Raw genomic sequence first — 14,631 nt, 5'->3', positions numbered from 1 at the left:
GAAGCTTGTTTTTTTTTTTTTTACTACTTCTTGTAAAATAAAATGTTTTCAAAGATTCTCAGCAGTACACATTGCACAATGACATCTTTGGAAAAAAGAACACTTTGCATATATTGAGAGTTTGCAAAGCAATTGTCTCAGTAAATGGTCTTAGTAAGTTTAAAAAAATCTCTTTTTAATGTAAAGCAGTAAGTCTCATGCACAATTCATCCCCTTTTAGGGCCGTATGAGAAATCTTTTTTGTTAATTGATGCTGAAAATCTAGTCCTGGCATAGCCGGACTTGTGTGATTTTTGCTTTTCATGGCCATATGCGAACTATTTTTACTGCTAGCTGGAAAATCTGACGGTCTATTTCAAACCTCTCAAATTTTTTTAAGATACCACAGAAAAGTTTTGCAATGATCTCTGAATTCAGCAAATGAGAGGCACCATGTGAGGTGTTTGGTAGGGCCCCTAGAAAAGATGCAAGGGCGGGGAACAGATCTTCATCCTGGTTAGACTTCTAAGGGGTTTATCTGAGAACACATAGCCCCACCAGCGAGTGCTCCCACCCCACAAAGTCTGCATTTTCAGAGATAATAACTGAGGTCCAAGGAGACCTGACTCAGCAGCACGCAGCTAGACAACACGATGCCATCTTCCAGCTCCAGCCTGTCCTTTCAAGGCACCCCCTGAAGGAAGGCCAGACATGCAAACACAGTGTCACCCGAAGAAAACAGCAGCAGCTGGGAGTGAGAGCCAGGTACCGGGTGGGCAGAGGCATGGTTAGTGTGGTCCGGGAGGCTTCCTGTAGGAGGTGGCACTGAGCCTGCAGGGGTGACTGCAGAGTGGGGACAGAAGGGCGCTGGCACAGAGAGAGAGAGAGAGACAGAGACAGAGACAGAGAGGAGAGAGAGAGGAGAGAGAGAGAGAGACACAGAGACAGAGACAGAGAGGAGAGAGAGAGAGAGACAGAGACAGAGACAGAGAGAGAGAGAAGGCGGGATCCTAAGGGATCTGGTTTTACACTCAGAGGAATGGATCCAGCATGCCCAGCCTGGGTTCTAAGGAAGTTTAGCAAGCCTCAAAGACTGGGGAAAACTGCTAGACAGCAAGTGGGCTCCCCCTTCTCCCACATGTTGCTAGGCTGTCCGAGGCTGATGGAGCCTGGTCTAGCCATATGACAGCCCCTTTTGCAGCCTCTCCAGAACAGCCGCCTTGCATCTTTGGCCCAAGGAGCCAGGAGCTGGGTAGGGTGAGTGGTGTTCTGGAGCTGCTTCAAGCCTCGCCTCTGCCTCATCCTGGCCACCTGTCCCTGCACCTGCTGCTCCATCCCTCCCACTGCGTCACCAGGAGACTCTCCTGCCAGGGCCATGTGAGCCCTGTGTGTCTACACATAACCATCCTTTTGACGCCTGAGCTTACTTCCAGAAGCCATGGTTTCTACTCAAGCTCTGTGCCAGCTTAGTACCAACAGTCACTAACCCTGTGAGATCAAGGTGCCTGTCCCCTTGGCTTTCTAGGTCCCCCCCCCCGACTTCCACAGTCCAAAGCCCCAGCCTCTGCCCTACTGGGTCCCCTGCTTGCAGTTCCAATCCTCTCCTCTGTGCCCTGTTCTTTCTCATCAGCACCCCTGGAATACATGGTCCCCCTCCCCCTACCTCCTCAACCCTGAGTGGATCCAGTTCATGACCTATCCCATGGTGTGTTGTGGGGAGTATCTTTGTGTGTGGGGGTGCTTAAGTGCAGGCATCCACAGAATCAAGAGGTGCCAGATCCCCTAAATGTGGTGCAGGCAGTTGTGAATCAAACTCAGTCCTCCGCAAAGGCAGTGCATGCTCTTAATGGCGGAGCCATCCCTTCAGTCCGTCCCCGAGACCCTCCCAGGAGGCCCGTTGTGCCTGGAGAGAAATGTGCCAGGCAGTGCTTCCTCCCCCTTATCTCAGACCCCTCGTTCCACCAGGGTTGGGTGCTGCATCTGATCCTTCTCTGGTGCCATAGTACACATGCACACATGCACATGTACACGCGCGCGCGCACACACACACACACACACACACACACACTCCCTTACATACGTACACACGCACACAGTTACTCCCTCACACACACATATACTCTCTCACACATACACAGAGCCACATATGCACGCACACACTTATTCCCTTATACACACATATATACTCACATACAGAGCCACATATGCACACACACTCACATACTTACTACCTCACACACACATATACTCTCCCTCACACACACAAAGCCATATATGCACACACACACACACACACACGCACACACACATGCCCACAACATTCATGCACCTATTTCAGCTTTGAAAATGTTGTTGCCAGTGCTGAGGATAGAAGCCAGGACTTTGCACACACTAGGCAAGGGTCCCCAAGAAGCCAATCTCCCAACCCCATGCCTACCTTCTTCATACTGTCCCAATCTTGATACCCTGCCTCCATCTTGCCAGGCTGGCTGCTTGCTTTATGGGGAACATAGCTGAGCCCAGATATGAATATCCGACCACCTATCTGTCACATGCCAGGGACCCTCAGACTTCCCACAATGGAGTGCCCCCCCCGTGGATGGCAGGTCCATTGCCTTTCCTCTCTATTCACCCACACCCAGCCCATCTGGATAGCCCCCCAGCTCTTCCCTGCACTTCCAGAAGAATCTTTGGAAGCTCACAGGACCCTTGCTGTCTCTGTGATCCCTCAGAACACATTAGCAACACTTCAGGAGAACTTTCTCCCTGCTAGTCCTGGGGTCTAGGGTGCCACTGGGTGGGGTGTTCATGCTCAGGAAACGTGTGGGAATGAATGACGACCCTTCTTGCCTGCCTGGAAAAAAAAGAAATATGCTGGGGAAATATGTGGTCTAGCTGCAAGTGCCTCCTCTGACTGATCAGGGGTCTGATGGCTCCAGCCCAGGTAAAAGATGTAACCGTGGCATTTGACTGGTGTCCATATGATGACGACCATCACAGGACCACTGGCTGACAGTTTTAAAGCCACATACTGAATTCACCACAGCCCGCTCTTCTAACAGCCAGAGCACATGGGTGACCCTGATTGGGACCGGAAAGCACAGACCAGCCTGGGCACCCACTCCATCCCTGGGTCTAAAGACGGAGCTCCAGACACCCACAGCAATTGCTCCCAAGTTCAAGAAGCACTGTAGCGTCCTCTCTGCTGCGAAGCCCCTGTCCACCTCTCCTGGGAACGCGGAGGAGGACAGGAGTGACACCCTGCTTTACAGCCCCATGGCAACCCATATGGGTCCCCTACATGGAGAGCCGCAAGCCGCAAGCCTGGCACAGAGCTCACGCCCACCAGAGGTACTTCTCCAAGTTTCCTATCACTTATCAGACGCAAGTTTGGCACCAGCCACAGAAGGGAGATACAGATGGTCAGGCTTAGCAAAGGCAACAGAGTGAGGGCCGTGGTGAGCAGGACTGGTCAGGATGGGGTGGGAGAGAAGGCAAAAGGAGCAAGAAAGCAAGCGGGGAGTGCCCAGCAGCCATGACCGGGCTCTGTTTACCCTTCCCTGCCCCACCACTGCCCCTCCCCTACCAGTGTGAGTGACTTGGAATTCCCACAGGCCAGAGCTCTTCTCTGTGCTGCAGGACTGCCAGGCCCTTTATGATCCCAGCCTCTCTCTCCTCCTCCCTCTTCCCCAGCTGTGAGGCCGCCCTCACCCTTGCTCACAGTAGCAAGCAAGTGCACACTTTCACAGCTCTGGTCTGTTCGGCCAGCCAGCTCCAGCCCGGCCCTCACTCGTGTCTTGATCACTCAGCATCTGCTCAGAGAGATGCCTGGGCACACATTCAGCCTGTTTTGACCACTTGCTTCATTTCTCTTTGCACCTCTATGGAGCACGGCCCTGCTCTAATCTGTTGTGGTGTCCTTGGGGCTCCGTACTGCCTAGGCTTCGCATGCTGTAACTATTGTCCAAAGAGACTTCCCTTGTTCTCTGCTGTCCGGTGAGGCAGGGCTTCCTTTTCTGATGCTGTGGGGAGATATTCTGGTCCAAAACTACTGAAAGAGGACAGGGTTTAGTCCAGTCTCTATTTCCAGGCCCCCATCCATCACGAGGGAAGTCGGGCAGGAACTGAAACAGGTACCACAGAGGAAACCTGCTTACTGGCTTGCTCTTTGCTTATGCTCGGCTGCCTAAGGACTGCGCTGCTCACAGAGGGCTGGGTTGTCCCACAGCAATCACCAACTAAATGCTCTCACAGACATAGCCAAAGGCCGATCTGATTCAGGAAACCCTTCAACTGAGGTGCCCTCTTCCCAAGTGGCTCCAGGTTGTGTCAGGTGACAATAAAAACTAACAGCTTTCCTAAGCACTCTTCTACCTTGTCACTGTCCCCTGATGCTGACCTGGATATCCTGTGTCACTCTGGTCAGAATTGGATGAGCAGCCTCCCTTGAGGGAAGGAGGGTCGTGTGAACTCTCTGTCTGACTATGCTGTCTGTTCTAGCCCTTCCCAAGGTCCTAGTGTCACACTGGGGAGGAGTGGGTACTAGTTACAAAAGGAGGGGCTGCTGCTCCTAGCTGCCCTGCTCAAAAATCAACACACTTCTCAGAGAGGAAGGTATGGACCTCATGTCTACTCCAACAGATGTTTACCTCTGGGCTGGCCTCCACCCCTAATGGAAACCCAACTTTCAGGCAGGTGTGTGAAACCATTGCCTGCCACCCAATTTTACATACCTACAAACTCAAATTGGCTTTAGCAGTTCTAAATAGTTGGGAGGAAATCAAAAGAAGAATCTATTGCATGTCATGTGAAGTAACGTGGATTTCCAACTTCAGTGTCCACAAATAGATGTAAAGGATTCAGCTAAGCCTACTCATTTACATATCGTTGGGGCTGATTTTCCTGTCCAGTACCCAGGCAGCAGGTTGGAAAGATCCTGGGGACACAAAGACCAGATCTGCTCCATCCTCCCTGGCCTTTACATTCTGCTCTCCCACCGCACACCCCTGCAGACACCTGAACAGAGAAGGCATTTCAGGGGAGAAACGTGTACAGGGAGGGAGTGCAGAGGAGTAGTAATCAGACAGCTGACAGCCAAGGCTGAGGCCTGTGGAATAGGTGAAATGTCACAAGTTTGAGACCAGCCTGGGCTATGTACTGACACACACACACACACGCACACACATGCACACGCACACGCACACAAGCAGTAGTTTTGCCCCTTTGTGCGGGTTCATGTCTGAAATTGTAGCACTTGAGAGTTACAGCCAAGAGGATCAGGAGGTCAAGGGCTACAAAGACCCAAACACTGCAAGTTACAACAGGAAGAGTGCAGAAGACAGAAATATGTGAGAGGTTTTTGCCAAGAAGCTGCCCCTAAGCGGTTCTTCCCTGGTCACTGTTTCATCCCCTGGGAACAGACCTCATCCCAGCTCTACCTCAGCTCGCTGAGCGCTGTGTGAGGTGACATGCTGCCAAGAGTCTTGAGTTTGTGCTGCTCCACCCCGCACCATACCCCAGCCCACTCCTCATTCTTCCCCACATCCCCCTTTGACCAAAACTAATCTTTGCTATAACCCAACCTCTCCCATGTCCTACCTAGCCCTCAAGGACAACCCATGTTAGACTCTGAGAGCCGGGCAGTATCTGACTCGCTCAAGGTCCTTGGAACACAGATCTGGAGTAAAAAAAGAGAGCCCACAGAAGGCAATCGTAGTCCCTGGGGTCTTCGACCAGGAGAGAAAGCCAAGCATTCTGAAGTGTGGCACTGCAAACCAAGATCTCTTAACCCAAATGTTAAAACAAATCCCCTTCTCACACAGAAGTGAAGATGAGGAAGTAACCACTGATTTTTTAATAAAGGAACAGAATTCAGAGTTACCCTGTGAAGCATTAGGTGACTTTTAAAAGGGTCATTCAGTCAAAAGAGCTGCGATGGGATTGCAGACTGGGGTGAAAGGTTGATGTGAAATACCCAAGCAGCAAGCTTACACATCAAGGGGCCAGTAAGACAACCCCACACACAGCCTGTCCTAACAGAGCAGCAGCCTAGAAGAGGAAGGTTTGAGGGGATGAATGATGGGTGGTTGAATGATGGGTGCTTCGTTAGTTATTTGTCTCATTACCACAATAAAATGTGTGACAAGAACAATGCAGGGGATGGGTGCTTGTTCTGATTCCAAGGTTATAGGGACATGACACAACTAGTCACATTGTATCTCCGCAAGGCAGAGAAGGGTAAGTGTTGGCGCTCAGCTCACTTTCCCCTTTCCAATCAGTCCAGGACCCCAGCCCATGGGATGATGCTGCCAGTAGTCAAAGTGAGTCTTCCCACATCAATCTAATCTATTTAGTACCTCAAAGGCGTGCCCAGAGCTTATTTCCCAGGTGATTCTAGATCCTATAAAACTGACAATTAATAGTAACCATTACAGATAGATGGAGGGATGGATGTTAGTTAGTTATGAAGATAGGTAGATGGACAGGTGGATGGACTGATGGATAATGGCTAGTTGGCTGACTAAACAGACAAATGACGGATGGGTAGTGACTGGGCTATAGAGGTAAATAGGCCTGTAGGTGGATGGCATATATAGGTAAACAGGTTGGTAGGTAGACTGATGATGAATTATAGTTAGGTGATAAACGGATGTGTGGGTAAATAGGTGGATAGGCAGACTGAAGGATAATGGCTAGATGGCTGGTGGGCAAATATGTAGGTATATTGACAGATGGATTTGTGGGTAGACTGATGAGTAATAGCTGACTGCATGTATGTATGAATATATAGGTGAAGTGATGGCCTGTTTAACAGCCTGTGGACATTAGTAGACAATGGCTAGTTAGCTAGCTGCTAGACAGATGATGGATGGGTGGAGGATGGATGTGGATGGATAGATGGATGTGGATGGATATATGGATTTGGTAGATAGGCTGTGGCTAATGGCTGACTCTGTGTGTGTGTGTGTGTGTGTGTGTGTGTGTGTGTGTGTGTGTGTGGTTAGGTATGTAGATAGATGAACAGATGGGTTTGTGAGTAGATTAGTGGGTAATGGCCAGTTGCCTGGCTTATGGATGGATGACTGGGTGGGTGGATGGGTGGATGGACTGATGGTAGTGGCTGACTGACTAGACGGATGGGTGATGAGCAGAGGATGGATGTATGATGGATAGCGACTAGTTGGCTGGCTGACTGGATAGACCGATGGTTGAGTGATTGGATGAATGATGGGCAGGTGATTAAAACATGCATAAAGAATAATCTGGGTGATCTAAGGGAATCTTGTACAGATGAGCAGAGCCCTGCAAGCATGGCAGTTAGGCATCTCACTTCTGTCAGACTTGGGGACCTGCTCAGTATCCTCCTGGTAGAGGAACTGAGGGCAAATAATGCTGCCAGCCTCCCAGATGGTGGCATGTGCATGGACAGGACACCTGGAGTCTCCATGGGTTGAGTGGACACCAGGAAAGGCAGCAGTCTGTGCTCTCCTGTTCCCAAAGCTGCTGGTCAGATGAGGGGCTCCAGCAGAGGGAGCATCTGGGCAGACCACCAGACATGTGGGCTGAGGAGATCAGAGAGGATGGAGCTAGGCACCCACACAATTTTGAGGCTCCCCAAGTGTGGTCCTCAGACTTCACTGCCCAGAGAAGACAAGGAAGTTGGAGGAGGGTGCTCACTATCCCCTCCTGGATCTCAGACTCCATGATCTGAGGACACAGGAAACTGAGAGACAAGACAGATAGAAGCCCAGCCCAGGAGGCATCCTGAGCTGCTATGCGACAGAGACCTCTACCCCTCAGGCCTGCACTGGCCTGATTTACATCTCCATGTGATCAGAAAACCAGGAGACCCACCAAAGGCATCCCTCAATGACAAAAAGAGGAGATCTGTGTGGGCCTGCAGAGCGGCTTGAGGAGGAAAATCCAACTGCTTCCTATTTGTCCCCCACTGAGCTCAGACAGCTCTGCAAACTGCCTGCAGTGGATGCGTTATTACTCGTTATTACTCTGCGGGGCTTTGTTCCAAATGCTTTGTACACAGTATGAGCTCTGGGAAAGAAAGCCGCAAGCCCAAATAAATACAGCCACCCAGACTTTGTGTGTGCGCGTGTGTGTGTGTGTGTGTGTATGTGTGTGAGAGAGAGAGAGAGAGACAGAGACAGAGACACAGAGAGACAGAGAGAGAGACAGAGACAGACACAGACACAGAGAGACAGAGAGAGAGAGAGAGAGACACAGAGAGAGACACACACACACACACAGAGAGAGAGAGAGAGAGAGAGAGAGAGAGAGAGAGAGAGAGAGAGAGAGAGAGAGAGAGAGAGAGAGAGTATGCACAGGTGTGGGAAGGTCAGAAAATAAGAATCACCTCAGGTGTCACTTTCCTCAGGAGTCATTCACCTTGGGTTTTGAGAAACGGTCTGACTGGCCTGGAGCTGGCCAGCCAACCCAAGCCTGAAGAAGCCACCTGTCTCTGTCTGGCCGGGATTGGGTTTGCAAGCACATGCCATCACACCTGGGTATAAGAACCCAGAAACTTTCCTCTCTGGAGCCTCGACTTACTTTACCAGCCTGGTTACGGGGAGGCTGTTGCCAGAACAAAGCGGCAGACGAGCCAGGTCCTCCCACCTGTGGGCTTCCTGGCTCTGTGACTTGCTAGCCAACAGGTCCCTCCTCTTGGATCCACCTCTTCCTGGTTCTGACAGAAGGGGGTCAAGAGCTGCATACAAAGAAGCACAGAGAGGTGGGGGCAGCCTGCAGACTGAGCCCCAGGGTGGGGAGCAGCTACAGCCCCTGTCTTGGCTCCCTGCGGTGTGCAAGAGTGTTCAGCAGCCACTGCTGTCTGTCTGCCACCTTTCTGTCACCACCACCAGACTCGTTTCAAACTGAACAAGTGAACATTTTGAAATGAGACCACAAAAAAGGAACCCTCTTACAATAAACACATCAATGCTCATTTTCCTTATTATTCTACTTTTGGCTATTTTGTATAAAATCTTTAATTAAAGTTTTTCTTTGAAATTGTCATTATCAACCCAGAAGAAAGGAAGGGGGAGAAAAGAACAACACAGCTGTGTAGATATGAAACTACTCAGGGCTAAATGAACTGGAACGGAGTAGGCGCTTGACGGTTATGTTCTGAGTTTTGGCTCCACGTTCTCAGCAACGCAGTCTGACTTGTCACTTTATATCGATTCCATCTGTTTACACTCTGAGGAGTATTGGCTTCCTACCGTGAACATTTCCTATTTACCAGCTGGTAGAGATGAGCCAAACCAGATAGGAAAAAATTAGACTGCATTCAGAGCCTCATAAACACAGACTCTCAGCTCCGGGACGTGTGGGGGAGTGGCGGCCAGGCATCGCTCACCTCTAACAAAGCCCTCGCCTGTCTGCCTGAGAGTCCCTGGGCTCTCCTCACTCTAGCGCTCAACCCCTCCCACACACACACACCCGTGGGCACAAAGACGTTGAATTTATTTATTGAGCATATGCATACCCTGACTCTACCAAAACTGAACAAGCGTACATAAAAAGACATCTGAATGGGAGCCATGGAAATGGAGAAAAGAGGGCAGACAAAAAGAGAAATGCGAATGAAAGAAGCCCAGAAGTTGCAGTTCCTGTGATGGAACAAAAGCCTGGTTTCGGTGTCCCCACAGAGAGGTAAACAGGGAGGCTTGCTGCTTGTACTCAGCAGTCACACACAAAGCCTACATTTCATTTTCAGGGTTAAGATGCTCACCCAAGACTATAGCCTAGAGGACCCATGACAAGAAGCCCACGCCAGTCTACCAAGGGACTCAAAGGTGCCAGGTCTCCTCCTCCTGCTTCTCTTTCTCTCTTTCTTCCTTCTTTGCTATTAAAAGGGTTTTGTTGTTACTGTTATTGTTGCTAAAATACAGTCTCATTATGTAACCTTTGGCAGGCTTGGAAGTTACAATATAGACCTGACCTTGCACTTACAGCAATCCCTCTGCTTCTGCCTGAGCCATGCCTGGCTCTCTCCCATGCAACCTACATTCAGACCCCAGTTCACTCAGGACACAGCCTCACAGCAGGGAAGACTGGGCTGCCACCCCTACCTGGCACCTACTCTTGGTTGCACGTCATTGGAGAAGGCCCTGCTCAGAAGCAAGCAAGCACACCCAAGGGAAAAGTTTTCCGATAGGCCCAGCACTGGATGCTGCCAGGACCTGAGCCCATCCTAGCCTCCTGAACACGAGAAGGCCAGAATCCTGTCCAAAACAGGCAAGGACAAGCCCTGTCATCTCCCTTGGCATGTCCCAGGCAGTTCCTGGGCAACACACAGACAGAGCAAGAATGATGTCTTGACAATGCCCGGGTCTCTGCAACAATGTCTGGGTCTCTGCAGCAATGTCTGGGTCTCTGCAGCAGCGCCTGGGCTTCACTTTACCATTGTCTCCATGAACCCATGAGGTCAGGCAAACAGCATTGAAGAAGGAAGATGTGGCAGACTCAGGGTTAGGGTCCATGGACCTGGCGACAGCTGAGGTGGAAAGAGAACGGAAGGAGAGACAAGATGACATCCCTTGTCCAGCATGGGGAGCTGGGTGGATGAGACAGGGAACAGCATCTGACAGCACATCTTAGGCAAGATCTGAGGTTCGCTCAGTGCACACTGAGCCGGGAAAGCCTTCATCTTTTCCCTTCAGTTCCTGAACACTTTTTTTTCTTGGAAAATTGTTCCAGGTAATATCTCCAAACCCCATTCTGTCTTCCTACCTTCTTCCTGGTTGTTGAGATGGAGCAGTGTGTGGTAAACACGGGTCTCTGGAGTCTTGCTCTTCTTCAGGCCAGGCTCAGGCTGCCACCCATCATGCTCTAAGACACCCAATGGTGATTCCTCCTCTGATGAACCCACAAGGCCCACTATCTGCGTTCCTAGCTGGCTTCCACATAGCCACCAACACTGATTTATTCAGATTTAAATCTTCTCATTCAAGGTGACGAGATGACCAGTGAAAAAGAGAACACTACCCTTCAGCAAGGAAATTTCTCTTTGCAAAAGACGGCAATCACTACAGAAAACCACAACCAATCAAAATGCAGAGTTGTGCAGCACAGCTCTAACTGATACATCTACAAAACAACCCCTGCACCCAAAGCTCAGGGAGGTTATAGAAGAGGGGGCAGGAGAACTGTATGAACCAGGGGGCTGGGTTATAGAAGAGGGGGCAGGAGGACTGTATGAGCCAGGGGGCTGGAGAGATGGCTGTGAGGTTGTGTCTCCTTGGAATGTCAGGAGCTACATCCATAAAGTTTCACCAGCAAAACTGTGTAAACATGAACTGAACAAGGACAACACCAATAAACATGCTAATGTGGATTGGGGAAAACTCATGAGGCCTCAACCCTACCCAAAGAACTAATGGCAACTAAGGAATGCAGGGAGCGAGATAAATAGTCTCCTCCAGGGGAAGAGCACATCTATTCGTTATCCATTACTAAAAGGTCAGTGAAAACACATATACAAGCAATACTACACAGACTGAACAGGTTGTACCTATACATTTGGAGATGTGTGTGTATGTGTGTGTGTATGTATTAATGTATGTAACAATAATGAAAAAGGAGACCATGAATTTGAAAGAGAGCAAGTAGTATATGCGGAAGTTTGGGGGGAGGGAAGGAAAAGGGGAAAATGATGTAGTTATATTATAATCTCAAACAAACAAACAAAAACCAGCCAAAACCAGACCATCATCCTCTATCAGGGTTTGTGTTCCTGCATCGACTTTATGTGTTGGGGGCAGGGACAAGGATCAGGTCTTAGTCTCACATCACCTGTCACCACCTGGTCTCCGTGCAGCAGCCCAATGAGAAAATGTGGCCTCTGGCTTCGTAGGCCTCCTCACAGGCATCCCGATTCCATTCGGTTCCCTGCAAGGTCCCCCCATTATACTACACGCAGCCATACCTTCACACCCCCAGGGCCCTCGCACCAGAGATCTTCAGTGTAGCCCTTTCCTGTTGCACACATGAGGGTTTACATCCGGCCTTCTACGTCTTTTTCCCTAGCCTTGCTTTTGAAACAGGCCTGTCCCATCTGCCTTGAGATCCCAGGTTGCCTCAGAACAGCCACGGGCTTATCTTCCCTCTACACCCAACCCTGTCCCCACTATGCCCCAACACAGTCTCTCAAGTCACTCTCATGTTGTCCCAAAAATCTATTCATGTCTGAATATGACTCCCATGTGCTTTTATCATCAGCTGCCCCCATGCACTCCAAGGGATATGAGCCGTTCCCCATAACCACGGCAGCCAGTCAGCATTTGCTAAGTGTATGACAGGGGCCAGGAGCTTTTCAGTGCATCTGGGTGACAGCAAAGGTGCCACAGTCATGAGACATAGTCCACACTTAAAGAAGTAAACACTTGCCAGAAGGCTGAGTGTCAAAGGTGCACTGTCAGACAGCGTCTCTGAGAAATGAGGGGATGGAGAGAAGGCTCAGTGGTCAAGACACCGGTTGCTCTTCCAGAGGACCAGTGTGATTCCCAGCACTCACGTGGCAGCTCACAACTGAGATTCTAATCCCAGCACCGAGAGGCAGAGGCAAGGGATCTCTGTGAATCCATGGCCAGCCTGGTCTACAGAGTGAGTTCCAGGACAGCTAGGGTTTCTTTTTTTTAAAAAAAAAAAAAGGCAAAACAACAGAAACAGGAAGAAAAGGAAGGAAGGAAGGAAGGAAGGAAGGAAGGAAGGAAGGAAGGAAGGAAGGAATTCCAGTTACAAAGGATCATCTGACCTCAATGGGAACCAGGCATGCAAGTGGCACACAGATACATATGAAGGCAAAACACTTAAACACATCAAATAAAAATAAAACTTTGAAAAGAAAAATATGAGCCATACAAAGCTCGCCTGACTAAGCATGTGGTAGTTTGAATAAGAATGGTCCCCATAACTCATATATTTGAGTCCTTGGTCATCAGGGAGTGACACTCTGACAAAATTAAAGATTAGAGGGTGTGGCCTTGCTGGAGAAAGTGAGTGTGGGGGGGAACTTTGAGATTTCAAAAGCCCATGTCAAGCCCAGATTCTCACTGCCTCTCTCAACTTGTGAATCAGCATGTAGCTGTCAGTCTCTGCTCCAGCACCATGCATGCTCCCTGTATGATGTAGCTGTCAGTGCTCCAGCACCATGCATGCTCCATGTATGATGTAGCTGTCAGTGCTCCAGCACCATGCATGCTCCCTGTATGATGTAGCTGTCAGTGCTCCAGCACCATGCATGCTCCCTGTATGATGTAGCTGTCAGTCACTGCTCCAGCACCATACATGCTCCCTGTATGATGTAGCTGTCAGTGCTCCAGCACCATGCATGCTCCCTGTATGATGTAGCTGTCTTTGCTCCAGCATCATGCATGCTCCCTGTGTGATGTAGCTGCCAGTCACTGCTCCAGCACCATACATGCTCCCTGTATGATGTAGCTGTCAGTGCTCCAGCATCATGCATGCTCCCTGTATGATGTAGCTGTCAGTCACTGCTCCAGCACCATACATGCTCCCTGTATGATGTAGCTGTCAGTGCTCCAGCATCATGCATGCTCCCTGTATGATGTAGCTGTCAGTCACTGCTCCAGCACCATACATGCTCCCTGTATGATGTAGCTGTCAGTGCTCCAGCATCATGCATGCTCCCTGTATGATGTAGCTGTCAGTCTCTGCTGCAGAACCATGCATGCCCTCTGTATGATGTAGCTGTCTCTGCTCCAGCACCATGCATGCTCCATGTATGATGTAGCTGTCAATGCTCCAGCACCATACATGCTCCCTGTATGATGTAGCTGTCAGTGCTCCAGCACCATGCATGCTCCCTGTATGATGTAGCTGTCAGTGCTCCAGCACCATGCATGCTCCCTGTATGATGATAATGGACTGAGGTTCTGATACTGTAAGGCAGCTCCAATAAAGTGCTTTCCTTTATAAGAGTTGCCATGTTCATGGTGTCTCTTCACAGCAATAGAACAGTGACTAAGACCATGCTTCTTAGTCTGAGAATAAATGAGCAGACCGGAGGAAGGCAGGACAGTGTGGGGTTCGGGGATATTACCTGGAACAAGCTTCCAAGAGGAAAATTGTCTAGGGGGATAAAAGGAGAAGGCAAAGGCTTTCTCAGTTCAGGATGCTCAGGGTGGATTTAGGATCATTGTGTGTTCTTTGTGGGTAACAAAACTCATGGGCATCCTCACTTGTAGCATGATGAGAGCTGCTCTGTGGCTCCAACAGAAACTCTGGCTCTCATTTAGCACACAGTGTCAAAGACTAAGAGAAGGGACCAAACAGCCAGACATGGATGACTGAGCAAGGCAGGTCAGAAGTGATGCTTCTCTGGATACCTGTGAGGCTAGCACCCCAGAAGAGGTAAATGCGGGCTCCATCAGTGCAGGGCCTGCTCGCCCTCCCCCTGTGGCTTTAACCCACACACATGCCCTCATTCACTTCTCACCTTCTACTGGGGTGCCTTCTACGTGCAAATGTCTCCTGATTCTCTAGCTCTCTCTGAGCCTGTTGTATCTATTCTCACACAGAGAGACAACCCAATGACACCATTTCCTGGATTCCCAGGTAAGCAACAGTCTCAAGGGCCACTCAACATTGGGGTTCAGATGTCCACTCTGGCTGCCT

General features: G+C 49.9%; 1 protein-coding gene across 6 annotated transcripts in view; it reads right to left on the bottom strand.

Annotated features, from left to right (window-relative positions):
* The window catches only part of Efcab6 (EF-hand calcium binding domain 6), a 185,239-nt gene that overhangs the window by 120,245 nt on the left and 50,363 nt on the right, over positions 1-14,631 (bottom strand). The window lies entirely within an intron of this gene.

The sequence above is a fragment of the Mesocricetus auratus genome, unplaced genomic scaffold, assembly GCF_017639785.1.
Source record: "Mesocricetus auratus isolate SY011 unplaced genomic scaffold, BCM_Maur_2.0 Super-Scaffold_100010, whole genome shotgun sequence".
Classification (NCBI taxonomy): Eukaryota; Metazoa; Chordata; class Mammalia; order Rodentia; family Cricetidae; genus Mesocricetus; species Mesocricetus auratus.
This window is presented reverse-complemented; position numbering and strand designations above follow the sequence as displayed.